Raw genomic sequence first — 6714 nt, forward strand, 5'->3', positions numbered from 1 at the left:
ATACATGGCATTTGATTCAATTGCCTCCCATCACAGGAGTTGAAGAACTGTGCAATTGATCCCTGTGTGAGGAACGTCTGTTTGAGTCCTATGAGAGAACTGATTTGAGTTTTGTGAAGAGTAAAAAGCAGGAACTGTTTTACTTTTTATTTAGTTCTCTTTCCTCTGTATCAAATAACACAACTCCACTCACTCAGTATCACCAGACTTTCCTCGAAAGCACTTCTGGAGTTGGTGGGTGTTTTTTTTTGGGCTACAGTTGTGCTAGTATATGTTAAAAAAGCATCAATTACACAATATATTAGAGGCTTTTCTGCAGCCTTCAGAATTTTATTTTTAAACTTGCCAATTGCAGTGTTTCTCTTTAGTTTCTTAATGCTACTTATTGCAAGGAAAAAAAAATAAAAAAAATGAGTAGTTCTAGGAAACTGGAGAATAGCAAAATGTTTACTGGAATAGTAAACTACCAGACATTTTTTTGTTATATCACAGGGCATCAAGTATTGGATTACATGAATACACGTATAGTGCTAATTGTATCATGACAATATAAATGAGCCAACCTTAAAACTGCATAATCCCGTACAATTATTTTCAGCATGCCTATACTATCTTGTAGTGGGTGACGTAGACGTGCATTTACAACGGCTTGCCTTGAAAGCTGATAACCTGCAAAAATGTAATCATTTATTAGGAACATGATAAAACAGTACAGGGAGAAAATATTATAAATACTGTGCAAGATTCTTGTTCTTGTCCATTCTTTATTAAAGAATCAAAGTACCAATAAGAATCAGATAATTGATAAATTTTTCTGCAGCACACTGTAGGTATGGATTGAAGTTATTCAGAGTTTGGAGATTTTGTACCAAATGAACATTTTAGAAGGTTAATGCAGATTGATGTTTCATTGCTGCACTTGTGACACAATCATGGGTGTGTTTGATAAGTCAGCAGACTTAAGGTTAGCTTTTTAACCACCACATTACCATGTATCTTCTGTAGCAGTAAGTCAGTGATGGAAAACAGGTCAGGTGGGTTCATTCCTAGAACACAGAACATGGGGTTAAATATGGTCAGTTGGTTTGGTAGCTTGAAAATTCATGAAATGGTGACTTAGTGCCCAAAGCTGACATATGCAGGGGCAATTCATAAATCATAGAATGGTGTGGGTTGTAAGGAACCTTACACATCACCAGTTCTATCATCAGTACACAAATGAGATTATTACTACTTGTACTACACTGCAGCTATAAGGATTTGTTTTTCTAAAAATGGAAAGAAACAATAAAACCCGTTATCAGAGAACTGTGCTTTTTTTCTTGTTGCAAATAAAAATGTGGTGGTTGTTCATGCCACAATAAAGAGCTGCTGGAGAGACATTTACGAAACACTGTAAATTCTTATGATACTGTTTATGTTACATTTGGAACTAGTTAGAGTTAGTGATCTCTAACATTGAAGTCAAATTACAAATTTATATTAAATACCCTAGTTTGAAAGAGTGTACCAAGTTTTAGGAGACTTGCTCAAGGGAAACTTGGTATCTATCAAGTACTCTTGATGGAAATGTGATCTCTATATATATGCCTTATGAGTGGTTATAAATATAGCATATACCATCACTGTATGTATTTTATGCACATGAAAGACTACTGTTCTGGTTTGTATTTGTGTTATTTAAGCAAAATAGCAATAGGACTGAAATAATATCTCTGTGCCCTGATTTCTGCAGAATTTTCTGTCCAAGTTCTTGGTTGCTATTAAGAATAGATGGTTAGTTTCAACACAGCAATAACTGACCAAACAACCCCTCTTCCTTCTGATACAAAAACTTTATTTATTCACCTGATACATTACTCAAATTTGGTTGCTTCTGTAGAAAACAGTAAGAATAAAGCACAACAGAGCAAGTGGTAACCCAGTGTATAAAAGGTATGAGTCACTACCATAACTACCCTTACTCCATTCTTCAGAATATTTAATAGTGTCATTAAAGTAGAAGGCAAGACTATTTTGATAGCAGGTTAGCACAGTACACAACAGATTCCTTGACTCAGCAAGTTTGTGTCTGAGATGAATGTTTAACATGCTCACTGGCAACATCTCTAGGCAGGTTCAAAAACCTCCTTAAAACACAGACACAGATTTTCTCCTTTCCTATCCTTCTCCATTCCTACGAAAAAACCAGTGAAGGGAGGAATGCACAATACAGAGGTGATAATTACAGCTGTAAATATATAAGAAGATATTATTTACAACAGACATACTATAAAATGTAAAGAACATTTATGCTAGGCTAACAGTGTAGTATTAACCTTACACACTGAACTTCCTGCACTGAGCCTTCACATTGCAGATGTTGTGCAAAAATATGCTTTTTCTTTGGCTAATGTCAAATGTAAAATATGTGCATCAATAAGCTGGTATTTGCATATAGGTGAAGTTGCCTAAGTTTGCCTAAGTGCAAGCATTTCAAAACCATGTGTCAGAGTGCTAAATCATGATAGTTTAAATTTTAAAAAATGTAGTAATTTCTACCTTCTTTCCTTGGAGGTCAAGTTTTGAAACTTTTGCTTGAAAGCCAGAAGGTGACTGTAATTCTGCTTTTGTTTTGTTGTGTTGCAGACACTTTGACTGCCTATTCCCGTAATATGAAGCATTGTAAAAAGCAGACTAAGCTTTGAACTTTGAAACCCATCTCAGGGATCTCTAGAGATATCTGTTTCTTGGTGGTCGTTTGTCCTCAATGCAATGGAATTGCAAATATTAACAACTGTATTGCCTAAATCAGCCAGGAGAAGTGCATAGTGCTAGAATAGGCTGGCTGTAAATCTAGCCTCTAAGAGTAATAAAGTAAGGTGTTTATTTTGGCTTATCACTTCTATGAGCTTGTTTCTGGAAAACAAGCTACAACAAGGTCATATCAGTGTGGACACTGTTTACAATTGGATCCTAGTCATATGAAGCATGTTCAAATTCTTTTCTTTGTCACTAGTAATATGCATTCACCTCAAGAGAGGCCTCAGTTAGCATCTGATAGTGTGGTGTGTGTTAGCAAACCCAATCCTATTAATTAAATTCCCTTTTGCTTTAGTAAATATTTGATTTTATATATATATATATATATATGTACGTATGCAAAGAATGGCCTCAAGTTATACCTGTTTCAGCTAAATTTCAGGGTACCTATGGGGGTGAAATTCTACACCAAAGGAAAGACAAGAACTTTTTTTTTTTTTTTTTTTTTTTTTTTTTTTTTTTTTTTTTTTTTTATCTGGGGTAAAACTTCTGCTTTCTGAAATGTGGAGCAAAAAGACAGTAGTACTTCTGTTTCCACCCTACCCTTGTCTTTGGCTATGTTACATCACGGAAGTTACTCCTTATCCAAGTGGCAGCAGCTGTGAGCCAGCAGGTACAGAGAACAGCGCCGTGTGTGCGCGTGTCCTGCAGGGACTCCAGGTATGGAGCTGCCCTTTCTTGAGATACTTCAAGGGGAAGGTAATTATTGGTGTGCAAATAGCATAAATATCAGTGCAGTAAAGAACTGTACTTGCATAAACATACGCACTCAGGGAATCTACAGCCTTAGGCAGCATCTAAGCAGTGATTTCAGGGATCATCTTTGCATCTCTGGTGCCATGCTGAGAGTGCAGACCTTTCGGCACCAAATTGATTTTGGTCTAATTACTGTGGCCGCTTTGCATGTGGCTGCTCATGGGTGTTAGCCTCACTCCTCTGCCGGCAGCCACGCCAAGCCGTCCCGAAGAGAGGTAAATGCTCTTGTTCCAGAAGCCGCAGCTCCTAGCCTTGCACTTAAGCTCAAAGCCGCCGGGGTACAGGGAAGAAAGCCCAGCCATGCAGAGCCTTAGGGGTGGCGGCGCTCTCCTGGCCTGAAGATCCCCCTCCGTAAGCATACCAGTCTTCCGAACAAGGCAGTCAGGCTGCCGCGGGGAGATGGCGCCAGGTAGCAGGTCAGAGGAGGGGGCTGGTGTCACCGCCTCAGGGTGAGGGGCAGCGAGGGACGGCAAGGCTGCCCCGCATCCCCCCGCCCCAAGCCGGGAGCAGTGCCACGCGCCTCTTCCCCGCCTCCTCCTCAGCCTTGATCGAGACGCTGGAGGCTTCTTACGGCGGGAGGTAGCGCATGAAATAAAAACAAGGGTGTGTGGCGCTGGGGGAGGGGGATTTCTGCTCCCACTCACCGGCCGAGTCCCCCTTGTGCAGTCGCGGAGCCGGAAAAACTAGGTAAACTTTGTAGGTCATCGTAATCCACGTGAATAAGAACGCGCCCGGCCGCACGGGGCTTTGTTCGTAGTGAAGCGGAGGAGATCCGGCGGCGGGAGGTGAAGGAGGCCCTTCGGCGGGCCGCGGGGCCGCCGCAGAGGGGACTGAGGAGATGCGGTGGCCCCACAGTCGCCGCTACCGGGCGACGAGGCTCTGCGCGCTCGCCCCGGAGCGTGTTAGGGCGGGAAGGGCGCAGTTCCCGGTGGTGGGGCCAGGCGGGGGCTCAGGCAGTCCAGAGGATTGGAAGCGCCGTCCACTGGGACAGTGTTGGCGAGTCCATATTACCGGGAGGGTAGAAGTGGTGGAGCCATTGCCACTAGGAAGGCAGGATGGCGCCGAGGCTGAGGGCTGTGCCATCTGCAGGCAGGCTCCGGCCGAGGGGGCGGGAAGGCACTGCCGTATCTCCGTCGTCAGGCTAGCTCTCTCCATGCTGGGCAACTTATAGTGGCCAGGCACGCGCTTCTCTCTTAGAAAGTTTCTTCAACCTGTAGGTTTGTCAGGCAGGAGGACTCCCGGTCTGGGGCCGAGGTTCGTCAGCCAGCGTGGAACTCCCGTCCACACGGCTGGCTCCTGCGGTCGCCGTCCACAGGCAGCCCTTGCTGAGGCTGCCCTGCAGCACATCTGTTAATGTGTATGATAAATGGTGGTGTTTTTGGTACTCACCCAGATCTTCCGATTCCCAGCTTTTCTAAACTGTTGGCAGTGTCTTGCCATCACTGGCTAAAATTTCCAGCTGCTCGAAGCTTTCTGGTGCCTTTTTAAGATAAATTATCCTTACTGAGGATCGAGATTCAGGATCTTTGTGTGTCCTCTGACAAACGTCTAGGTTTTAAACAGCTTGTGGCATTGGTGCTGGCCAATAGCTCAGGCTGGATGGCTCAGGCTCCACAGCTGTGATCCTCCATGTAGGGTGGTCTCCTGAATGTTAAGGAGTTGCACCTTAACCAATAGTCAAATTTCCAAGCCTAGGATTAACTTGATTTTTTTTATTTTGGAATGCTGCTTATATGTTTAACAGCCTTTTTTTTTTTTTTTATGCTGAGAAGTGCTTGGTGGTAGTTATTACATTTGTAATTGCAGTGTTTACTTTCTACTAGGTATGAAATGAAACAGTAGCGAGAGCGACAAGGGCTTTGGTACTATTTTATGTGATATTTATAGGAAATTTCTGTATGCTGCTCTACTTCGACTAATTACTTGTCTTAAGCTGGCTAATTTTTAAAAGAAACAGCTAGTTAGTCTAGGCTAAGCAGGACTTGCGTAAACTGAGATTTCTGATGAGTTTGAAGCTGTGAAAGAGAACCTCTGAGGTATTGAAAGTATGAAAGTCGTGGGTTTTTCATCCTCCATAGCCAGAATTGGCTGCTTTTTTTTTGTGTGTGTGTGTGTGTGTAACTAAATCGATTATTTCTAACACCAAATGTATTTTGGAAGGTTTAATTAATGATGTAATTTATTGGAAGTAAATGTACTCATGAATCAGGGCTGCATTGCTGAGCATTTTCTATGATTCAAGTTAAAACATTACATGATCCAGCTTAGATTGTGTGTGTCCCAGGGAATTTTTATTTAGAGAAGGCAGTGGCAACAAGTAGATTAATCAGTGTTCCTTGCAATCTCTGATGTAATCCAAAGTATCTTTCTGCAGGTCACACTTTGTTTTACTAAAACAGCTGTGATATTTTGAGATATCATCACCATTGACATTACCTTCTTTGGCCTGTTCTTGTTTTCTGGTTATTCAGAAAATATTTATACCTGGAACACGGAATCCACAAAAGGGATCTTCTTCTTTCTCTCTCTGGGCTGCTTGCAGGGTGGCATGTGAGTCCATTCCTCAGGCTTATCTGCATCTGACTATAAGCTCTATGGCTAGCAGATCAGAAGATACCACTGACACAGAGATATAATAATCCAGAATATTGGAAAAATACAGCAATTTCTTTTGCATTAGATAAAGTTGATGGGGAGTCTCTTAATCTCTTTTGGCTGACTTTCCTTCTCTGGAAGTGACCATAATAGCAGAGAATGAGTTGGTCTTTGTCAGAGATGGGTGGCACTTATTTGGGTAAAACCTTGTTATATAATTGCCTATGTGTCTCCTAAAATATACTCTTTAACAAAAAGAGAGATGATAACTGAAATAGAGCAGTTCTGAAATTGCAGAACAAGTGTAATGAAGGGAAACCAATATAAGGAAATTATTTTAGAAGTCAGTAAAAATACTATAGAAACTTAATAATTGGTTAGCATTTAATTTTAGGGCTTACAGTTCAGTTTTATTCCTGGTGAGAATGTCTAGTGGTGTTTTCCTGGTTGCCAGATGAAGAACAGGATTGTTAACTCATTTGCATTTTGGAAGTATTTTCTGATCCTTACTGAGTACCTATTGAAAATATACATTTTCTCCTGTAGTAATCAGCAGTGAAC

The 6714-nt window shown here is 41.5% G+C and overlaps 1 long non-coding RNA gene across 1 annotated transcript; it reads right to left on the reverse strand.

Annotated features, from left to right (window-relative positions):
- Positions 1-429: 429 nt before the first annotated feature.
- LOC136293511 (uncharacterized) lies at positions 430-5071 on the reverse strand. The gene is made up of 3 exons (XR_010722164.1): positions 4203-5071; positions 990-1046; positions 430-669 (listed from the first exon to the last, which is right to left on the reverse strand). It is a non-coding gene; the product is annotated as an uncharacterized lncRNA (long non-coding RNA).
- Between the last annotated feature and the right edge of the window lie 1643 nt (positions 5072-6714).

This window comes from Chamaea fasciata, unplaced genomic scaffold, assembly GCF_029207755.1.
Source record: "Chamaea fasciata isolate MVZ Bird 193981 ecotype frontalis unplaced genomic scaffold, bChaFas1.0.hap1 SCAF_1, whole genome shotgun sequence".
NCBI lineage: Eukaryota > Metazoa > Chordata > Aves > Passeriformes > Sylviidae > Chamaea > Chamaea fasciata.